We start from the raw sequence: 22,926 nt of genomic DNA, 5'->3' as shown, positions 1-22,926 counted from the left end.
GGGAGGGAGGGAAGGAAGGAAGGAAGGAAGGAAGGAGGGAGGGAGGGAGGGAGGGAGGGAGGGAGGGAGGGAGGGAAGGAAGGAAGGAAGGAAGGAAGGAAGGAAGGAAGGAAGGAAGGAAGGAGGGAAGGAGGGAGGGAGGGAGGGAGGGGAGAAAGAAAAAGGAAGGAAGGAAAGAAAGAAAGAAAGAAAAAGAAAGAAAGAAAGAAAGAAAAAGGTATCTTACAAGACATGAAAGATGTATGAGATCCAAAAGTAAAAACAAAAAGAGTTGTGCATGTGAGGTATAGGAGAAAACTAAGAAACAGCATGGAAAGAAAGAACAAATAATAATCAGAAATGTTAGCGAGTAGGTTTGAGTTTCAGATCTTTCCGTAAGCAACACCTTTAAAGACTTTGATAAACTAATTTACAGTTATTTGATAATGAAAAGAACTTCCGAATGTCTTGTTATTTGAAGAGTTTTTAATTAGGATAGAAATGCACGCTCCCCCCTTTTTCCACGAAGCATTCATTAACCTGTTAAAGGAAATGAATGATTAAAACCTAGATTTTCCTTGTGCGACTTTTTCCTTTGATCCAGAAAAGAGAGGAAAATGTTGATGTTTTTCATTTTCAAAGTCGGGAACATGAACAAGTCATTCTGCATTGAATGATTTGTTCATATTGTGTACAGTGCTAAAATCACATGCAGGTAAAATGTAAATACATGCCCACGAATGACTATGTAACACCCACTCACAACTTCCACAGATATGCTAATAGCAGAATTGTCATTTAGGTTGCCTACTGGATTTCCCAAGAGAGGATGATCCCTTGCCTAGAGTTGTCATTTTACCTCCTCTACAGGAATTAAGCAGGATGTAGGGCCTGCTGGTATTTGTTGGTAATGACCTCCCACAGCATCCTTTTCTGTTCTCGCAATGAGAAGTCCATACAGCAGCACAGAATAACATTAGACAGCCTGATGGAGGTTTGCATGCTAGTTACTATCTGCAGCCAGTGTTAGGATCTGTCTTTTACTTAAGTCACAGGAATGTAATAAAGTTAACATGTATCCAGTGCTTTGTATGTGCTAAGCCATGTTCAGAGAGCTTCACGGGCATCATCTCATTGAAACTTCACAGCAACACAGTGGAGTCAATATCACTTTGTCCCCATTTGTTAGACGAGGAAACAGAGTGAAGCTCAGAGAAGAAATCTGCCCCGAGTCATATGCCTCGTAAGTAATGGAACCAGGATTTGAACCTGGAAAACTTGCCCCAGGACTTTTCATCAGTCCTCTTTCCTGCTTCAGAAGGACATGTGTGAATGCCCCTGCATCTATGTCACAGAACAGTCATTCTGATTATGGACATAATGCTCTGCTTTTATAGTATTTCAACCATTATATATTAATGGTATATTGGCTGTTCTTTTCATCTGAAAAACCCAAAACTTGACTATTGTGCTAGCTATCCTAGCTGAACAGTTTTACATGTGTCATATTGGCAAATATGTTTTGTATTCTATCCAGGTATATCATCCACTTACTTTGAAGTCCGGACTTGTGTGCTGAATACTCTGCATCTTTAGACATCTGTAGTCTTTTTTGGTTTGATTTTGCCAATATCAGATACTTCTAGGTATGAAAGATGGATATGCCATGTAGTTGCTATCTTGTAGGCAAGTGTCATCTGAGGCTTCCTAAAACGGAGACCATGTGGATATCCTGGAGAGGGAATAAAATAAGCCTATGTATAAACTATTATATAATATTTAATACATAATTAAATATTATATAATATGATATCTGACATACAGAGTAGTCAGTAAGGAATGAACCCTGTGCTTGCAGATAGTATGGAAATTCCAATGCTTTTTTTAAAGGTCTGAGCATGTTGCCTACTGTATCCATGTACATTAAGTCACTCTTAAGGGATTTTTGAGATTTCAATTTAGAGATCTAAGTTAATTGTATTCTTTAGATGCTTTTTACACCAGACCACACTATTTTCCAGAGAATAAAAATGTTCCGGCCGGGTGTGGTGGCTCACGCCTGTAATCCCAGCACTTCGTGAGGCCCAGGCGAGCAGATCACCTGAGGTTGGAATTCGAGATCAGCCTGGCCAACATGGTGAAACCTCATCTCACCTAAAAATACAAAAATATTAGCTGGGCGTGGTGGCAGGCACCTGTAATCCCAGCTACTTGGGAGACTGAGGCAGGAGAATCACTTGAACCTGGGATGTGGAGGTTGCGGTGAGCCGAGATTGTGCCATTGCACTCCAGCCTGGGCAACAAGAGTGAAACTGTCTCAAAACAACAACAACAGCAATAACAACAACAACAAAAGCGCCTACTTCTTAAATGTTTTGAGTTATTCTAGTGTCCATTGGTTATTTAATGATGAAAGCGATGTGTGAAATACCATGTGTTTCCTAATTCACCAGCACTTATGTATGGAGTATCTGCTGTGTTGGAGGAAAATATCATGTATTAGATATTGTAGGAAGAAACTTTAAGAGCTTAGAGCCTGCTCTCAGCCAGTCCATGGGTAGCTGGGGGACCAGACGTACATACAGCAAATAGGGACTTATAATACTACAGAGACAGGCAAATCCCAAGCACGTACCATTGTGTTTGGGGTGGCTTATTCCAGGGAAAGAAAGATGGCATTATGTGGAAGAGTCTCATAGGAGGTGGGATTTTATCTCAAGTGTTGAAGGAGTAAATTGAACAAAATGATTGAAGGTAGAAATTCTAGCATGGGGAGTGTGTGAACAGAACATTGGAACCAATGTCTGTTTAGGACATGGGAAGGAGATGAACTTGACCAGAGGAGAGATTTTCTCTAGGGAAAACTGGTATGTAAGATCCCCAGTACACATCAGAATCGTGAATGTTTGTTGTTGAATATGGTTAAGAATAATTGGGGTCAGATTTTGTTTTGTTTTGTTTTGTTTTGTTTTTGAGACACAGTCTCACTTTGTCGCCCAGGTTGGAATGCAGTGGCGCGATCTTGGCTCACTGCAAGCTCCGCCTCCTGGGTTCAGGTCATTCTCCTGCCTCAGCCTCCCGAGTAGCTGGGACCACAGGCACCCGCCACCATGCCTGGCTAATTTTTTGTAATTTTAGTAGAGAAAGGGTTTCACTGTGTTAGCCAGGATAGTCTCGATCTCCTGACCTTGTGATTCGCCCGCCTCAGCCTCCCAAAGTGCTGGGATTACAGGCGTGAGCCACCGCACCCGGCCGGGGTCAGATTGTTAAGTCTTGAATAGTAAACACTGGGGTGTAGAGCAACATTTCCTCCACTGTATTCTCTGCAGCCCAGCTATTCCACAAAGTGATTTGTGAAAATGCATTCTGTGATCACGTAAGTGTAGGCAACATCATAGTTCACAAAGTATACATGGACTTCTCACAGTCCTGAATTTGCTAATACATACTGTGCATTCCCAAGGAGGTAGAATCATAGCATGCCATGTCTCTCACACTTTGAACACAGACTGCTTCCCAGAATACTCATGAATAGCTATCCTGCATGCTAGTTTTCTGTGTAATGCTGTTTGAAAAGCACTGGCTTCCATTGCTCCATGTAGGATGAAACATTAAGACACATTTTGGAAGAAGAGAACGATAAGAAAAAAGTATGATGATGATGATGATGATGATGATGATGATGATGATTTTTTGAGATGGAGTCTCCCAGGCTGGAGTGCAGTGGTGTGATCTCAGCTCACTGCAGCCTCTGCCTCCTGAGTTCAAGCGATTCCCATGTCTCAGCCTCCCAAGTAGTTGGGATTACAGGCATGCACCACCACGCCCAGCTAATTTTTGTATTTTTAGTAGAGACAGGGGTCTCACCATGGTGGCCAGGCTGGTTTTGAACTTCTGACCTCAAATGATCTGCCCATGTCGGCCTCCCAAAGGGCTGGGATTACAGGCATGAGCCACTGCCCAAAAGTATGATTTAAGGAAAGCTTTATGTTACTTAAATCTGCCTGCAGCTTTTTTTTTTTTTTTTTTTTAATTCCTGCAGGCATAGATCTAGGCCAGGGGTCCCCAACCCCTGGGCCGTGGACCAGTACCAGTCTGTGGCCTGTTAGGAACCGAGCCGCACAGCAGGAGATGAGGGATGGGCGAGCATTACTGCCTGAGCTCCGCCTCCTGTCTGATCAAAGGCAGCATTAGATTCTCATAGCAGCACTAACCCTATTGTGAACTGCGCATGCCAGGGATCTAGGTTGCGTGCTCCTTATGATAATATAACTAATGCCTGATGATTTAAGGTGGAATAGTTTCATTCCAAAACCATCCCCTGGCCTCCACTGCCATCCGTGGAAAAATTGTCTTTCATGAAACTGCTCCCTGGTGCCAAAAATTTTAGGTCTGCTGATCTAAGTAGCTAAGATTTTAAAAGTACAGAGAAGTCCTAAAATTTCATGCCTTCCTAAAGCTACTGATGGGAACTACTTTCCAAGTTTGTTTTGTTGTTGTTTTGAATGCTGAGCTTCTGGCTCCTGTTGTTCTCATTGACGCTGAGTTTGAAAGTCTTTTTGTAGTGGCCAGGCGCAGTGGCTCACGCCTATAATCCCAGCACTTCGGGAGGCTGAGGCAGCCGGATCACAAGGTCAGGAGATGGAGACCATCCTGGCCAACATGGTGAAACTCTGTCTCTACTAAAAATACAAAAATTAGCTGGGCATGGTGGTGCATGTCTATAATCCCAGCTATTCGCAAAGCTGAGGCAGTAGAATCGCTTGAACCTGGGAGTGGGAGGTTGCAGTGAGCCAAGATTGCACCATTGCACTCCAGCCTGGCAACAGAGCAAGACTCTGTCTTTAATAAAAAAAAAAAAAAAAAAAAAAAAAGTATTTTTGCTTGTTCATCTTAGGTATCTGACTATATTAGGATGCTGCCCACCTGGATGGTAATTGCTTTTGGGCATTAGCCCTGTTAGAGGTGCGTGACTGGGGAGAGAGCAGTGTGGCCACCCATTTCATGCAACACTCTCCACACCATCATGGCATTGAAGGAAGGATTCACTAGGACCCTGTGTAACAACACACACGTGGTTGGGGTGAGGTAAGGTTCAGCCCCTCCGGTAGCTGTTGATAAAGGTTTTATTGCTGTTTCTAGCACCCTGCTCCTAAAACCCTTCTCTGACAATTTGGCCTGGTAGAACCCTGTGGACGGACCTGGTATCTGTGTTCTGTGTTGTCAGCCTCTGGATCATCACAGGATCACAGGAGATTGACTCCAAAAATTGTATCTTCCTCTGCCCATATTTGAATGAGAATCACGTGGAAAATATCATTTCTTCAAAAAATCCTTGGTTGCTTTTTTCTCTGCCTTTCAATAGCTATGTTTAGGAGCATTTTCTTTAACTCTACGTTTTGAAATAAGATGACAAATAAATATGCCGCCTTATAGATAAAACTAGACAAATAACAGCACTGGATCTAGAGAAATGTTAGGAGAATCAATAATACAATTAACTGGATTCTTAGTTGTGCAGGTCTGCAGTTAAAATCTGTTCTTCGCAAAGACAGGTTGAACATCAGGGTCGTGTGTGTGTGTGTGTGTGTTTGAGAGCGAGAGCAAGAGAGATAGAGAGACACGCTGTCGTTCTCACTCAGCCTGGAGTTCATTGGTGCAATCCTGGCTCACTGTAGCCTTGTCCTCTTGGGCTCAAGCAATGCTCGTACCTCAGCCTCTTGAGTAGTTGGAGCTACAGGCGCGCACCACTAAGCCTGGTTTATTTATTGTGGAGATGGGGTCTCCCCTTGCTACCCAGCCTGGTCTCAAACTCCTGGGCTTAAGCTAGCCTTCTGCCTCGGCATCCCAAAGTTCTCGGATTACAGGTGTGAGCCACCGCACCCAGCTGAAACGTAAGATTTTTTTTTTGAGACCGAGTCTCGCGCAGTCACCCAGGCTGGAGTGCAGTGGCGCGATCTCGGCTCACTGCAAGCTCCGCCTCCCGGGTTCTCGCCATTCTCCTGCCTCAGCCTCCCGAGTAGCTGGGACTACAGGCGCCCACAACCGCGCCCGGCTAATTTTTTGTATTTTTAGTAGAGACGGGGTTTCACCGTGGTCTCGATCTCCTGACCTTGTGATCCGCCCGCCTCGGCCTCCCAAAGTGCTGGGATTACAGGCGTGAGAAACCTAAGTTTTTAATGAAAGCTGTGATGCTTACCAAGGATTAAGTGCCAAATCCCTGTGTAATTATTTTTAACCCAGATTTAGACTAAAATTACAGAAAATGAGAGAAAAATTAGGAGAGTAAGTACAAAATCCTGAAGTGATCCTAACAAAAGCAAATCTGTATTTGGTTCAAATTCTAAGATAGGTAAACATGAGTCTTTCAGGAGAATTGCTTGAAAAGAAAAGTTGTTCAGGAGCAGATGCTTCCAACTTTTCTTTTAAGCTCATTTCATTTTTCTTTTGGTCACCCTAAAATGGTGAAAGGTTTCCTCATAGCCAAGTGGAATCTTTTTTATTTAAGCTCTCCTCAGAAAGTTTTCTGTGTATATGCAAAGTTTTCTGTGTATTTGGACTTGTTTGTGTCTGGTCCTCTTGGAGATTTTTGAAATCATCAAAAACGCTTATGTCATTGACAGTGTTTACTATCTTTAAACAATAGTTTACTTTTTTTTTTTTTTTTTTTAACAGGTGACATGTTGGAGCATGGGCCTGAGAAACAGTATAGCTAGAAGGGGAATTGAGTGTGAGACACTGGAATCAGGCTGCTTGGATTCTGGTCCTGGCTCCACTGTACACTAAGGCTGCAACCTTTGTCTCTCTGTGCCTTGGTTTCTCCTTAAGTAAAATGGAGCGAATAATAATAATAGTACCTGCTGCATAAGTTCTTTGTGAAGAGGTTAGAACAGTACCAGGTACATAATAAGTATTAAATAAGTGTTAGCCATCGTTGCTAAATAAATTAGTAACAAATAAATGTTAGCTATTGTTTTTAGATTGTATTGTTTGAAAAAGTGTCTTCTCACTTTTGGTGGGTTTTTGGAGGAGGGAGAGAAAGGGAGACAGAAGGGAGGCGTAAATCTGTGTTTCTAATATGTTCACTGGGTCATCTTTAACTGGACGATAGGATTTGACTGTTACGTGTTTTCATATGTATGCAGAAGCCTTGTTATTCCTCCCCTGCCCAGTCAGTGCCAAGCTCCTGAACGCTCGTCTGTTTATGCAGCCTTGGAAACCTTCTAGCTTCATGTTCTCTACCAGAAGCTTGAAAACAACCAAAGAGAATATCTGGTTTACTCAACACCTTGAGTGGCTCTTTGACACGGAAGCTTATACTGTATAGGGTTCTAGGAAACCATACACATGTATGCCAGTGTTTTTTTTTATGGTTGTCAGCGGAGGGCTAAAACTATCAGACCCTACATACATGTTGGTGACGTTGGATTTTTTTTTTTGTCTTGGTGTTAAGTGATTAAAATCAGGTTATTAGTGAACCATAATTTATTTATAGAGTCAAATTCCACAGAACTCTATTTCATGTCATTACTGACCATGAAATTGGCAGTTTGATATTTTAGGATGACTTTTGCTTGTTAGATGTTTGTCTTTGGGATGTTTTAAGAACTGTGGCCCCTGTGTAAGTCCGATCTCATCTCTGAAGTATTTCCAAGTTCTTCAGTTTAGAATTTTTCCTGATGGTTTGCCACTAAAACCAAAAGCTGTGATGTGTGTTTGAGAAATTCCACAATCTTCTCAGCCCTTAACCCCTGAATTCTTTCTCTAAATAGTTTCTCTAAACCTATATGACTTCAACTCCCATCCATGATGACTTCTAATCCATCTTCAGCCTAGACTGCTCCCATTTGCTCTGACCCCTCCAGAAGATATCTCGCCTGGGTTGTAATACCATCCTCACCTCAGATTGAGGTGTCTTCAAAAGAGAATCCCTAAACTGGTTCTTCCTCCTTCCTTCCCAATGGCTCATTGGTGATGTTCTTATTCTTCTGCTTACTGAGGTGTAATCCCTAGCTATTCTTCACTTTTTCTTCTCCTTTATCCTTCTTATCCCCACAGTCATTGAAACCCTTTAAATTCTTCATTAGTACTCTTTTTCCCAATCATCTCCCTGGTCAAGAACTCGTGGCTTCATGCCTGTGTTAGCATAACAGCCTCCTAACCAGTCTCTATGATGTGGTTATTTAGTCCCATCTTTCCTTGGTAGCTTTCTGACTAAGCTTCTAAAGCCCATACTTTATTTTTCACTCCTGATTCAAAACTTACAGTGGTTCTGAGTAAAGCCCAGATTCCTCCATCAGCGTGTCTTCATTTGACCCTGCTCCTCATTTGTTCTCAGCATCTTCTACTCTGCAGCAGGAATTTCCTTTTTGTGTTTAGTGTCAAAACCACCATTACACCAGGCCCATTCTTTATTTGAATGCTTTAGAATCTCCTTCACTCCATTTCCACTCAGGTATCTCTCTGCCGTCCTTCAAGCTTCAGCTCAAGTCCTCCTGTCCTCCTTCATCTATACCTCTTCACTAAGAGACTCAGAACCTGCACTTTCTTTATCTCTCATTTCTTGCCTTGTGCAAACACGTGTTACCTGTCCATTTTGATAACTCCCTAAGGGCAGGTATTATGAATATTACTTAAGTTTCTATGTCACTCGGTATGATTTATATACCATAGTAGGTACTAAATAAGAGAATGTGGAGTAATCCTCTCCCAAAACTTGGGGAAGTCAACACATACACTGCCCTCCTTGGGATCCAGTGAGATGGTATATGAGGCAGCATTCATAGAAGGACTGTGCAAATGTAAGGCAGTGTCATTAATTGTTGGGCACATTTGGGGTTTTTGATGATGCTGTCCTCTATTCCAGAATAGCAGTATGTGGTCAGGACTTTTCCTGAGCTTCGAAGTTTAATTGGAGACAACCGAAATGTGTTTCCAATAATAAGTCATAAAAAAAAAGACTTCTATTTGCGCATATGTTTACTTGTTTATTTACATATTTTCCTAGGTCTTTTATTTTCTCACTGTGAATTTTTTTTTTTTTTTTTAATGTAACAGCTGACTAAGATAGAGGTGTTGTTTTTTGGTTACCTCTGCATTGCCATGATCTTTGTTATTGAGCCAAGAACCTTATTTATCTTAACACACACAATTGCTCGAGGACGGGGATTATATCATCATCCTTTGCATCTTTGAATTACACTGTGCTGCCTTCCCACATTGTCATGCCTACGAACTACCTAATCCAGAATGTCACATGTTGCTCCCTCTAAGCCATTTCCGTGTTTCAGCTAGTACCAGCCATGAAAAATCGTGGGTGAGAGCGGGGAGCTGCCTGCATTCTTCAATAGGGTAGCACTCCACACCTAAGCTCTTTGGTGAAGGCAGATATAGAATCTATAGCTGTAAGCGAAAACAAGTCATTTTCACATCTGATTAACATATATTTTCTTCCCCAGAAAAACCTATATCTTCATTAATTTTTTTTCCTCATCCTTTTTACCCAGGTAGTTGATATCAGTGAACATATTGGTCTTTTTTTCCTCTTTATAGGATCTGCATTTACTGCTCAACCACAACTAATTTGATGCCCTCTGCAGATTTAAAATGTGTGCCTTCTTTTCCATCACCAAGTCATCCCTGGGTTACTACTGAACATCTTTCTCAATTCCCCCCGACCCATGGATGGCTGTTCTCCACTGTCTATTTCACCAGATATCCTCAAAACAAACAGAAGGAGGAAGTGGCTAATGGTAAGAATTTTTTCTCCCTCTAGAAAATTTTTAATGCATTTACTTTAAAGTGTTGGAGATGTGAGGTTTTTCTTGTAAGTAGGTAATATTAGTGTAGTTCAAACATTTGGTTTTTAGGATATCAAAATTTTAGGAACCTTCGTTGGGTCCTTTCATAGTGATGAATCAGAAAAAAGTTGAAAGAGTACAGTACAGATAACTTTTTCAAACGTTCAAACATTTACGACATTCTTCTGGTTTCAGATCCCAGTGCTCTCTACCTGTCACTCCTGGCATGACCCACCCACACACGAGCTCAATAGAGCCAGAGACAAACTCATTCTGCCTGTTTTAACACTTTTTCCTTTGAGTTTTGTGCTTTAAAGATCGTTGTTCTCATTTCCCTGCTGTCCCCTGCTCCCCAATCACTCATTCCCTATCCAAGCAGTTTGCCATGCCTTCCAAATATTTCTCTAATTCACCCCCATTTCCCCATTCTCCTATCTGGCCCCGATCATCTCCAGCCCTGGCTGGCTCAGTCACCTTCTTACTGGGCTATCTAGTCTACCATGGACAGTCACTACTGCTCCCACCCTTCTCAAGTGGATCTCCTTATGTTATTTTTGTTATTGACTGAAGGGCATATTTCAAGATTTCATGCCCCATCTATCTCTTTACCATAATCTTCCCACACCTGTACTCCATGATGTCTTTGATTTGGTGGTCTAGTTCTGGTCCAGTTCCTGAATCAGTGCTGATTGAGGCAGGGTACAGGTAAACATTTTCCATTGTCCCCTCATCTCTTCCCCTTTCCAATGGGCACTTAAAATGAAAATGACTATCCTACCAGAAATTTGGTGGCCCAGTAATGACCTCTGGGTTGCTGTGTCTCTCCTGTTGTTCCCACTACTATTCAGACCCACTTTCCTTCCCCGACATGTCGTCATTTGGTGGCTTCTATTTATAGTTCTTCCAGCCACCTTGTATTAACCTAGTCTAGGATTATACCTGGGTTTCTGTTCCTAAATTTTGACTAGTTACTCAGGTTAATAATCTTGTCTTCCTCCAAGGTGGCAGCTTAGACTTCAATTTCTTCTTGACAGTTGGGGTGCCTTTCATCTGAATTCTTTTTTTTTTTTTTAAGATGGGATCTTGCTCTGTTGCCCAGGCTGGAGCACAGTGGTACAATCATAGCTCACTGCTGCCTCAAACTCCTGGGCTCCAGCAGTCCTCCTACCTCAGCCTCCTAAGTAGCTGGGACTATAGGCGTGCACCACCATACCTGGCTAATTGTTATTTTTTGTTGAGATGAGGTCTCACTTTGTTGCCCAGGGTGGTCTCAAACTCCTGGCCTCAAACTACCCTCCCACCTTGGCCTTCCAAAGTACTGGGATTATAGGCATGAGTCACTGCCCCCAGCCTGAATGATTCTTATCAAGACTGGTGATGGTGGCACCCAAGAACAGCTGGGGGTGACTCTTTGTTCACTGTGTGTATTGAATTCCTCTGGCTGCTGTAGCAAATTACCACAAACTTGGTGCTGTAAAACAACAGACATTTAGGTTTTGACAGGGCTGAGCTCCTGCCAGAGGCTCTGGGGCAGAATCTGTTCCTTGTCTCTTCCAGCTTCTGGAAACTGCTGACATCCCTTGGCTTGTGGCCGCATCACTCCAATATCTGCCCCCTCCATGGCCACATTGCCTTCCTGTCTTCCATCTGTAGTCAAATCTGCCTCTGCCTCCCTCTTAGAAGCATACATGTAATGATGTTTAAGGCCCAACTAGATAATTCAAAATAATCCCCCCATCTCAAGATCTTCAACTTCATCACATCTGTAAAGTCTTTGCATAGAAGGTAACATTTACAGGTCCCAGAGATTAGGACCTGATATATTGGTGGCCATTATTCCATGTACTACACTGTCCACCTAGGTTGGGCCTGCTACTTCTCCTGGAAGTGCCACTCCTGACCACTTCTGAGTCATGGTTCGGTGCACCATGCCTTCCTGCTTCTCTGCCTCTTTATCTTCCTCACCTCTACCTACAGAACTCGCCTTAGCAATGCTGTCAGTTTCCCCAAGGTCTGTCTCAGGCCCAGGGGCCAGGGCTACCTCCTGCTCCTGCTGCTTCTCTTCCTGTACACTTGCCTCCTCCTCTTTTATTGAGTTGTAGAAAATACCAAGTCTCTTTTCAAAAATCTCATCCTGTGATGCTCCCTTCCTCACAAAGACCTTGTTGCAATCCAGGCCCTTCCAGGCTATCTGCATTGTGTGACACTTAACTCGGACATACCTAGACATGCCTTGAAATGTGGGCTGCCATTTATTTATCTAAAATGCCCCTTCCCCTTGCTCTGTATTGGGTGAAATATTGTACATTTTGCAAGGTCTTGTTTAAGTGTCAAATTCTCTGAGACTTTCCTAAGCCCCTCTCCCTCCTTTTTTCCATACAGAATCAATTACATCTTCTCTCTGTTCTTCCTTAGCACTCTGTTTATACTTGACTCAAACCCTTCCCACGTTGTTATACTTTATTTTGTCTCTGTCTCTCCTTGCTAGACTGTGAGGTTCATGAGAACCAGGAAAAGGATATTATTCATCTTTTAAATTTTAACCTGATGTGTAACTCACAATACACCTTTGATATAATAATATGTGTTTAATTAATTGATTAATTTGAATTTTAAACTTTTCATAATTCAGAATATCTTAGAATAGATGAACATTTAATAATTTTTCTCCTGATTTCCTTATGGACCCAAGAGTAATTATTTTCCTTAGGTGGCTATGTACAGTCAAGCATGGCTTTTGTTTTCAGTACAAATTAATTAAAAATACTGTAATTTATGCATTCTCTTCTTTACATTTTGTTCACTGTGGGGGTTATTACCCTTACCCCTCTAGAGAGCCAATTTACTTTATTTTATTTTATTTTATTTTTGAGACGGAGGTTTGCTCTGTCATCCAGGCTGGAGTGCAGTGTCTTGATCACCGCTCACTGCAGACTTGACCTCCTGGACTCAAGCAATCCTCCCACCTCAGCCTCCCGAGTAGCCAGCACCACATGTGTGTGCCACCATGCTTGGCTAATTTTTAAAATTGTTATTGTTTGTCGAGACAGGGGTCTCCTTGTGTTGCCCAGGCCGGTCTCAAACTGGGCTCAAGCGATCCTCCCTCCTCAGTTTCCCAAAGTGCTGGGATTACAGGCATGAGCCACTCTACTTGGCCCAATTTACTTTAATGTGAGATTTTTCTAAACCTTAAAGGCTACCAGTGTAATGTTGTCACTTGATTGTCTTCTTACAGATGCAGACTTTTAAGCAAGAATTAGGAATGTTATCTGTGAGGATGGCTTCTTTTCACTTACTGGTGCTCTACTGAAACAATACTATTTTCCTCCCTTTTCCTGGGTGTCTTGTCTGAGTAGATGTGAATGTCAGAGTTATTTTCCCTGCCTTGTCACTGGAATCTGCAGCCAGTCTCCCTGATTGTGAATGCATCGATGCTGTACAGCTGGCGTCTGTTTCCTATTTCTATAGCCATGAGTCTCTCAGGGCTTTTGTAGAGGGTACGGGTGTTTTATTACATTGCATGTCTTATATTTATGAGAAACTCAAAGGGCTTTGAGGATTTTCTTTTCTGGTGTCTAATCTTCTAACAGCTCTCTGAGGTAGGTAGCAGGAAGTGTTATCTCCATTTTGCAGATGTTATAACAGAGGCATAGCACAACTTGATGTAGGCCCCACAGCAAATCAAGGGCTGAGTGGAAAATGTCCCCCCCAGTCTTTCAACCTCCATTTCAATGCACTAGTTGCCAGACAAGTTAATTTTAATTTTTAAAACCTCCGTCCATTTTGGTTTTGCGTGAAATGTTATTGTCAGCATTCAGGTGGTAGCAGTGCTCCAGTTTTAGTACTACCTTTCCCATCTTCTGCATCCTTCTAGAATCCCTTCTTGCTTGTCACACTCACTCGCACACACTCATAAGTGTGTCTGTCTTTTTATGTGTGTATGTATATATGTAAATAAAGAAAATAAAAATATATACTCTTTCTTTAAAAAGTTTATATACAACATTAGGTTCTGCAGAGGTCTGGGGACTACTTGGTCTGGGGACTATATGCAAATATGATATTTCTGTATTAGCAGCATATCTGATACTTTCCAACTAGTTTTTTTTTTTTTTCCTTGTCAATCGAACATACTCTGTAGATATTAGTTGTATGCATGGAAACATTTAAAAATATAACCAACGTGGGCAATATAGTGAGACTCCGCCTCTACAAAAAAATAAAAAATATTAGCAGGATGTGGTGCCACATGCCTGTGGTCTCAGCTACTTGGGAGGCTGATGTGGGAGGATTGTTTAAGCCTAGGAGTTGGAGGCTGCAGTGAGCTGTGATCTCACCACTGCACTCTAGCCTGGGCAACAGAGCAAGACCCTGTCTCAAAATAAATTAAAAAATATATATATATATATATATATAAAACCTATGACAATGGGAAACCTAAGAAATACTATAAAATTGGATATCAGATACTATTAATAAGTGAAATAAATGTTTTTACTGAGGTAATTCCTGTATGCAAATTATGGTGTCCTCAAAGTGAGCTCATACTGTAACTTTCACATACTTTCCCTCAAATGTGAAGATGTTTTTCTTCTCTCAGAGGACAGTTAATGCCTTTTTGTAAATTTAAAACTGTACTGTAAATGTCAGTTCCTGATCAGATTTGCCTGAGTCTTTAAAGGGAACACGACAAGGGGCTTTGTGTCTGCTGTGTAGGGTGTGTGTGGTAAGGTTTCTTCTTCCTTGTGGCTGAATTTGGAATGCCTGCTCTTTCACTAAGTGCCATTAATTACACTATTGCTCTCAGAGCACTGAACTGCCTAGCAGGGAATTTCTCCCCACGTTCTGGAGTCTCTGGGGCAGTTTCCATTCATTGCTGTGGGTGGTGGTGAGGCACAGGCTCTGCCCAGGCCGCCTGCCTGGAATCCGCCTGGAGACTTCTCTGTGATTTCCCTAAGCTGGGAGAGGGGATTTGGAGCACCTGGTGGGGGGATGCAGCTTGCCACCCTTGTCTTCGTCAGCCTCTCCCCTCCACCCCCTGCACTTGGGAGCACCACCCGGCAGCAGTGTTTTTGTGTCTTGAAGCCTTTTGGAGCCGCTGGAATGGAGGCCACCCAGAGCTTCTGTGAGCAGCTGTAGCGGCGGATCTCCTATTGGCCAGAGCAGAGAATGTTCTTACTTATCTCCATTGAGCATGGGTGGCCGTGATCCCTCAGGATAATGCAATTTCTCACTGTCTGGAGGTGGAAGCTATTGTCCCGCTCTCCAGCTTGTTTGAAGTCGTTTTGTAAGGCTTCCGGCTTCTGCTGACTCACAGACACACAGAGAAAAACTCCCTTACTGGCTTGCTCGCTCCCTAGGCTTTTGAAATGGCTAAGGAGATAAGAAACCTCCCCCCTGCAAGGAGGTAATAGCTTAAATAGTAAGTAGAAAGAACTGTTTTGTACATGTCCACAAAGTCTGAGAAACTTCATCTTCCTCTTTCACTGTTAACTCCGTTTCCTTCCTTGTCCCTTACTCCCCTCTTCAAAAGTTTTGGGCTGAGCCACAGGCCTAAATGTGGTTTGCATATGATTTTACAGAGGCCCAATTCACATCTGGGGACTTTTTCCGATTAACAAGTTGAAGGATGCCATCTTTGTTTCCCCTATGGAAAATTGCCATTTCTGATGAACATTTTATGAAGAAACCTTCTTGACTTACCTCTCCCACTTGTGATAAACTGTGATTAAAATGTATGAAGAACTTGATTCATGGTGTGTGCACCTGGGCTCTTTGTGGAGTCTCTCTTAGCAATATGCCGTGAGAACAGACTGGCAGTTGATGGATTTCTAAAGCAGAAAATCAAGCTTATTCACAATAGAAGCTTATAGTTTTAAAAACCACATGGATAAGAGGACTGTAGTTTTGCAAGATTTGGCAGGCATCAATGAACCCAGTAGCCACAGTGACCGAGACTGAAAATGTAGAAGGCTAGCTTTCCTTCTTAATTACTTTTAAACTACGTTAGCAAATTCTCAGGGTCAGTGTGAGAGTGATAGTTTCAATGCTTGAGTATAGTGATATTTTTGTCTCATAATAATTTTCTTATGTTCCCATTGCATAAAATAGGTCTTTTTATTAATTAGGAGGAAGGGAGTGTGTAGAAAGCATTCTTACGTGGTAGCATGTGTGAACTTCTTATAATTAGCAACATGTCCTCATTGAGCACTTAGAAAAATCCAGTGATATAAATCCTCTATTTTGTGTCGTCACTATTTGCCCAACTAAATAAATCATTTAACTGATAACATTCTCACCTTTCTCCATGATATTTTAGAATACTATCAATGTACAAAAATAGTCTCTGTCCTTTCATTGTCATCAGTTTTATGAAAATACTGCCAAAGAGCTGGAAAACAAAATTTTCTCATGTGTTACAACACAGGTCCCCTGGGCCACTGGGCCTAATTTGTTCTTAATAATTTTCAAAAGAGACTCTGTCCTTTAGCTCCCCAGAAATATCCAGGGTGTCCTAAAGAAAGCTGCAGCCTGATACAGAAACTTTGCCAACTTCTAGGAAATGGAAGGTTCTGGAAAGTAGATCATTTTTCCCTCTGGTAGGAAAAATGTAAGTTTTAGACATGGGTGGGGGTGGTGTTGTGTGTGTGTTAGACATATATGTATACAGCTGCTAGTGCAAAAATCACAAACCTTTCAGATTCCCTAAGGGTGCAGCCCTTGTGCCTTGAATGCAGATTGTAATAAATAGAAGCAGTCTCTGTCTGGAAATGCCGGACATCTCTGTTTGAGTTAGAGCTCTTGTTCCCGGCCTCAGGGGATTAAGACAGAGGGTTGTTTTCTAGCTTGCCCTAGAGCCCCTGAGCCTTTGTGGATTGGCATAGTTGCCTTTCTGTGTGTGCAGAATCTTGCCTCCAGCCTCCCACAGTGTGGGGAGAGAGAATAGGGAGAAGTGAGAGAAGGGAGATAAATTATTCAGCTTCTGCGAAATGTCAGGCACTGTGCTGGGGACTGTACATACATTTCACGGAAAAGTAAGTCTTTTATAAATATGGCAACGTACAGCTTCAGAAACGGGATTTTGGAGCCAGACTGCTGAAATCAATCCTGGAAAAATCATTTGCCAGGATTCAAATGATAACTTGGCCACTTTCGAGGTATAGGACTACCTGGTGCCTCAGTTTCCCCATTTGTAAGGTAGGGATAGTATCAGAACTAACCTCAATTGTTTGTTGTTGAGATTAGATTATAAAGTACTTAGAAGAGTGCCTGGCATGCAGTGATAAATAAATGATACATGAAAGGAATGGAAAACAGAAATTAATCCGCTTGCCCAGTTCAGCTAGCAAGTAGCTGGGGCAGGATTTGAATCTGGGGCTGTTGGCTTAAAAGAGATGATTTTTTGCCGGGGGAACATGGTAAAACCTCGTCTCTACAAAAAGTACAAACATTATCCAGGCATAGCGGTGCGCACCTGTAGTTCCAGCGACCTGGGAGGCTGAGGTGGGAGGATGGCTTGAGGCTGGGAGATGGAGCTTGCAGTGAGCTGTGATTGTGCCACTGCACTCTAGCCTGGGGTGACAGAGGGAGAAGCTGTCTCAAAAAATAGAAATAGAGAGAGATAACGATCTTCTTACCTTACCGTAACACCATACTTTCTTTTCTTCCTAGCTACATTTGAGGTGGTACCTTGAGTCAGTTCTCTCCATTCTTCCCCACCTCACCTGATCAGGGGTGGTTGCTGTATCAGTGTAGTTTTCCCTATTCCTGGCTCTTGTAGAGACGTTGTAGGACCAGGACTCAGAGCTTAAACATTTAACATCTTTCGTGCAGGCAGGTGATAATAGCTTCTTTCCCCCAAACCACTTTGGGGTTGAACTAACCATTTTAGTTGCATGGTCAATGTTTTGGGCTGGAATAAATGATCTTTTGTTCTTTCTTATAGTTATTTGATGTGTGGGTTCTTTTCTTCCCTCAAAAATAGAAGCATCCAGTGAGCAGCCTCAATGTCATGTACTTCTTATTGTACTCACCCAAGCAACTGACTCTCTGCTGAGCACATTGGTAGCACCTCATGGGCATTTGAACGGAGGAAGAGGTCATCATATTAAATGGCTTTTTCCTGTCTTTAGACATAAAATGCCATGGGGCAGCTTTTTTCTTTTTCATGGTGGCAGAATCAAGAGTATAGAGTCTGGATTTGGAGATCTTTGACGTGTGCTTTGCTTCATCTGGCAATTTCTGCTGGGATTTCCAGTTGTAAGCCCACGTCCCTCTATCCTGCGATCCCTCTAAATGTGTGGAGCTGGCTTGAACCTGTGTATCTTATGCCAACTTTCCTCTCTTAAGAAATGCTGCTAAAGAGGTAGAACATATTTACAAAGTCCTTAGCTGTGATGATGAAGAACATAACATTTGGTCTCCAGTAAGGAAAATAAAAAAGGGATTTGATTACTTTTGCCCCAGTCCCACCTAATTCACCTACACATGTCCAGTTTACTTTGGACAGGAGTTTTCATTAATGTTAAAATGTACGTAAACTACAGTGGGGTTTTTGACTAAGGACACAGGGTCTCTAAGGCAAGACAACACTATTAATAGAATGTGGATGTGTGTGGTTTATTTTTGTTTTCAAAATGGAAATGTTTCTTCGGGGTTTTGGCATGCTCTTTGATATGTTGAAAGATGAGAAAACATCATTTGGGAAACTCAGCACTTCTACCATATTAGGAAATTTACAGTGCTTCAGATTTCACATTTAATGTTTTAATTGCCTGGTTTGGTAATAGAAAAATGTCAAGCTTCTCTCTTTCATTTGGAGTTACCACCACGTTTTTTTTTCCCCTCTTTGCAGTGATGGGCTGTTGCCAGCTTTTACTTCCTGCCCCAGTCCCAGCATGGACTGAGTATTTGCTCTGAGAAAGCAGTTCCTCACATGTCATCTGAAATGAGTATCATGTGGACTTCTGACATACCGGTTTAGCCTTTTTTTGTGTGATATCACATATGCAGTCATTTCCTGTGGTGCTTGTAAATATCCTAAATATACAACTGAAATTGAATTGTCTTTTTGAAACTTTTTGTTTTTGAACAGAGGGTGCTATTCTGAACATCACATAAAGTACAGAAGAAGTCAAAGAAAACACTACCATTCTGATCTGAGAGCAATCTTTAGGAAAAGCCTGTACATTAGGAGAGAGACAGACACGCATGGAAACAGAGAAACACACACACAGATCAAGGCAGAGAAAGACATACAGAAATGGAGACTGAGAAGGAGAGAGGAGGGTGGAGTTGTATTTTCTGTGAAGTGTAGGCCTTTTGGAAAAATCAAGACCCAAAATAGGGTTGAAATTTACTCTTCTTGTAAATATACTTTCCTACTGAGGAAACAATGATGAAAGAACTTCCAGAAGTAACTTTTTGCGGACAATAAAATGTGGAGGGAAAAATCCTGTACATCATCTTTACTGTCATACATTGTCACAGGATTTAGAGGGGAAATGTGCTCTTATCTGGGAAATTAGGACTCTTGCTAAGCAGCTGAGGACAGATATTTTCACTTTCCCTGCACAGTTATCTCCAAACAATGTTTGCAATTAAAATAGTTATTTCATTTTTCAATATCCAAATATAATTTTTAACTATATAGTAAGTCATACTTAGTATAGAAAATTTGGAAAATACAGAAAGACCTCCAGACAAAAATAAAAATAACCTACAATCATATAATCTAGAGGTAATTTGAGTGTATTTCCTTTTAGAATGTGTTTCCATATGCTTAGGTCTATATGTATTTTTTTATATAAGTGAAATCACACTGTAGGTACATTTTAGATTCTTCATTTCTCTCTATAACAATAAACATGATATCTAATGGTTACCTTGTGATTCTTGGTAGGACTGTATCACAATTCATTTTACCGTTTCCCTGTGGGTTTTCTTCTTCACTAATTACGTTGGTAGTGATTTATGGGTTAGGTTAAGAAATGCTGTAAAGAGGATCTTTGGGTGTGAATAGTTTTTCTGAATACCTGATTATTTTATCAAGTTATGTTTCTATATAAGAATTACTGTGTCTTTTGAAGGACTCCTTTGCACATTGCTAAATCACTTCCTAGAAAAGTTGTATGCTTTGAACTCTAACATTTCAGATGGCTCATCTTTCTTACCTGAGACAATACTGATCCGCTTTTAAGACCTCCTTCATCTAACGTGAAAAATAATACTTTATTTGTTACTTTAACTTTCATTGTTTGTGAATTATTTGTTTTATTGGAACTTTTATTGTTATGTTTTATTGGTTATTTACTTATTGGTTGCTGTAAATTGTCTACAAGCGCCTTTTCTGTATTTCTACTGGGATTTTAATGATGACTGTGTAGATTAGTGTGACTTCTTATTTATTCAGGTTGTTAACTCTTGTTTGGCTTACTTCCTTTTTTATACATACAGACATTTAAAATCTAATTTTTTATCTAGTGATAAATGCTTTGTAACATCATTTTTCTTTCCTTTCCCTTGATTTTTTTTTAATCTTCTCTTAATTTTTCTCCCTCTGAAATGCCCTTCAGATTTCTTTGCTTCTCAGTCTTATCTCTCCACTTCTCCACCATCTTTTCCCCAGACTACTTTTCCAAACTCACTTCCTGCCACGATTCCAACCAAGTCTTGCTTCATCTGGATTTCTCCACTTTTCCCCTTACGGACAGTTTTGCTTTCAGTGATTTCTGTTACCTGCGGTCAACCATGGTCTGAAAATATTAAATGGAAAATTTCAGAAATAGACAATTTGTAAGGGTTAAATTGTGTGCCATCCTGAGTAATGTGATGCAATCTCACGCCTTCCCGTGCCATTCCTGCTCTGGATGTGAATTATCCCCTTGCCAGTGTAGCCACCGTATACACTCCCTGTCCATTAGTCATTTGGTAGCCATCTAGCCGTGAAATGGAAAAAACGTAGTGCATATGGCATAGGGGTTGGTACTGTGTTTCTGTTTCAGGCATTTACAGGTAGTGTTATCCCCCGTGGATAAGGGAGGGCCACTGTACCTGGCAAATTCCACTTCCAGCTCTGTGTATGTGTTTCCCTTGACATACTATCGCAGGTTCTTCTTTCTCTTTTATGACAGAGCAGGTATGTCACCTCTTTCATCAAACCTTCCTTCACTTCAGCATGTGGTGATCCGTCCTTGCTCTGTTTTCAGTGCTCATTTTGCACTTTTTGCACACTAATTTATATCTTTAGTTATACCTTCATGTGTGTATGTTTTGACACCCTATGTAGGCTGCCAGGTCCTTGTAAGCACAGGTGCTATCTGTCTAATTTCTCTGTAAGCCTTATCCCCACCTTGGGCACCACCCAGAAATACTTAGGACAGTGCTCCATGCATGAGACAATGAGACACTTAGCAATATGTTGTTGACTGATGACTCTCGTGATACTTACTTTTTCCATCTTATTTCTTCTTTTCTCCTTCTGTCTCTCTCCTCCCCTCCCCTCCCCTACCTTCCTCTTCCCTACCCCCTCCCTCCCTCCCTCTTCCTTCCTTTCTTTTTTTTTGACAGAATTTTGCTCTTTTTGCCCAGGCTGGAGTGCAATGGCACGATATTGGCTCACTGCAACCTCTGCCTCCCGGATTCAAATGCTTCTCCTGCCTCAGCCTCATGAGTAGCTGGGATTATGCATGCACCACCACGCCTGGCTAATTTTGTATTTTTAGTAGAGACAGGGTTTCACCTTGTTGTCCAGGCTGGTCTGGAACTCCTGACCTCAGGTGATCCACCCACCTTGGCCTCCCAAACTGCTGGGATTACAGGCATGAGCTACTGCACCTGGCCTTTTTTTTTTTTTTTTTTTTTTTTGTGATACAAGTTCTTGCTCTGTCACTGAGGCTAGAGTATAATGGCATGATCATAACTTACTACAGCCTCCATCTCGTGGGCTCAAGTGATCCTCCCACCTCAGCCTCCTTAGTAGCTAAGACTACAAGGCATGCATGATCATGCCCAGCTAATTTGTTTTCATTTTTAGTAGAGATGAGGTCTTGTTATCTTGCCCAGGCTGATCTCAAACTCCTGAGCGCATGTGATCCTCTTACCTCGGCCTCCCAAAGTGCTGGGATTACAGCGTGAGCCACTGTGTCCGGCCTATTGTTGGTTTTCTTATTCAGGATAAAGAATCACTTGGTACACTCACACTGGAAGCCATGCTCCGTACTTGCTCCCTTCCCTTTGAAACATTATCCTATGCCTTCTTTATAATATGTCATGTTCAACTACCAGAGAATCTTTTTTTTTTTTTTTAATGTCAACTTTTATTTTAGATTCAGGAGGTACATGTACAGGTTTGCTATATGGGTGTATTGTGTGCTGCTCAGATTTGGGATATGGATGATCCTGTCACCCAGATAGTGAACACAGTACCTAATAGATAGTTTTTTAGTCCATGTCTCCCTGGTTCCCCCCATTCCCCCCACCGCCACCCAGTCTTGAAAGTCTGCGGTGTCTATTGTTCTCATCTTTATGTCCATGTGTACTCAATGTTTAGCTCTCATTTATAAATGAGAACATGCAGTATTTGGTTTTCTGTTACTATGTTAATTTGATGAGCATAATGGCCTCCAGCTACATCCATATTGCTGCAAAGGATCTGATTTCATTCCTTTTTTATGGCTGCATAGTATTCCATGGTATATATGTACCACATTTTCTTTACCCAATTCACTATTGACAGGCACCTAGGTTGATTCCATGTCTTTACTATTGTGAATAGCACTGAGATGACCATACAAGTGCATGTGTCTTTTTGGTGAAATGATTTATATTCCTTATTCCTTTGGATATATACCCAGTAATGGGACTGCTGGGTCAAATGGTAATTCTGTTTTAAATTCTTTGTGAAATCACCAAATTGCTGCCCAGAGTAGCTGAACTAATTTATATTCTCACCAACAGCGTATTGATGTTCCTTTTTCTCTGCAACCTCACTAGCATTTTTTTTTTTGGTCTTTTTAATAATAGCCATTCTGACTGGTATGAATTGGTATCTCATAGATTTGCATTTCTACCAGAGAAAATTGATGTCATCAGAAACTGTTAGGCAACTAATTTCCTCGTTGTATATTTTTGTTTTTCTTGGTGGCTT

At 41.5% G+C, this 22,926-nt stretch overlaps 1 protein-coding gene across 30 annotated transcripts in view; it reads left to right on the top strand.

Moving 5' to 3' along the window:
- Positions 1–22,926, top strand: part of LOC107129614 (uncharacterized) — a 487,674-nt gene that overhangs the window by 350,173 nt on the left and 114,575 nt on the right. For 29 of the 30 annotated variants that reach the window (XR_012434191.1, XR_012434179.1, XR_012434199.1 and 26 more), the window contains one exon: positions 9,532–9,731. The exons of the other annotated variant lie outside the window; for it this stretch is intronic. The gene's annotated coding sequence lies outside the window, so the exon portion shown is untranslated. The remainder of the gene's footprint in view (positions 1–9,531; positions 9,732–22,926) is intronic. 30 annotated transcript variants of the gene reach the window in all.

This window comes from Macaca fascicularis, chromosome 4 (assembly GCF_037993035.2).
Source record: "Macaca fascicularis isolate 582-1 chromosome 4, T2T-MFA8v1.1".
NCBI lineage: Eukaryota > Metazoa > Chordata > Mammalia > Primates > Cercopithecidae > Macaca > Macaca fascicularis.
Note: the sequence above shows the minus strand (reverse complement) of the source record. Positions and strands in the feature narration are given on the sequence as shown.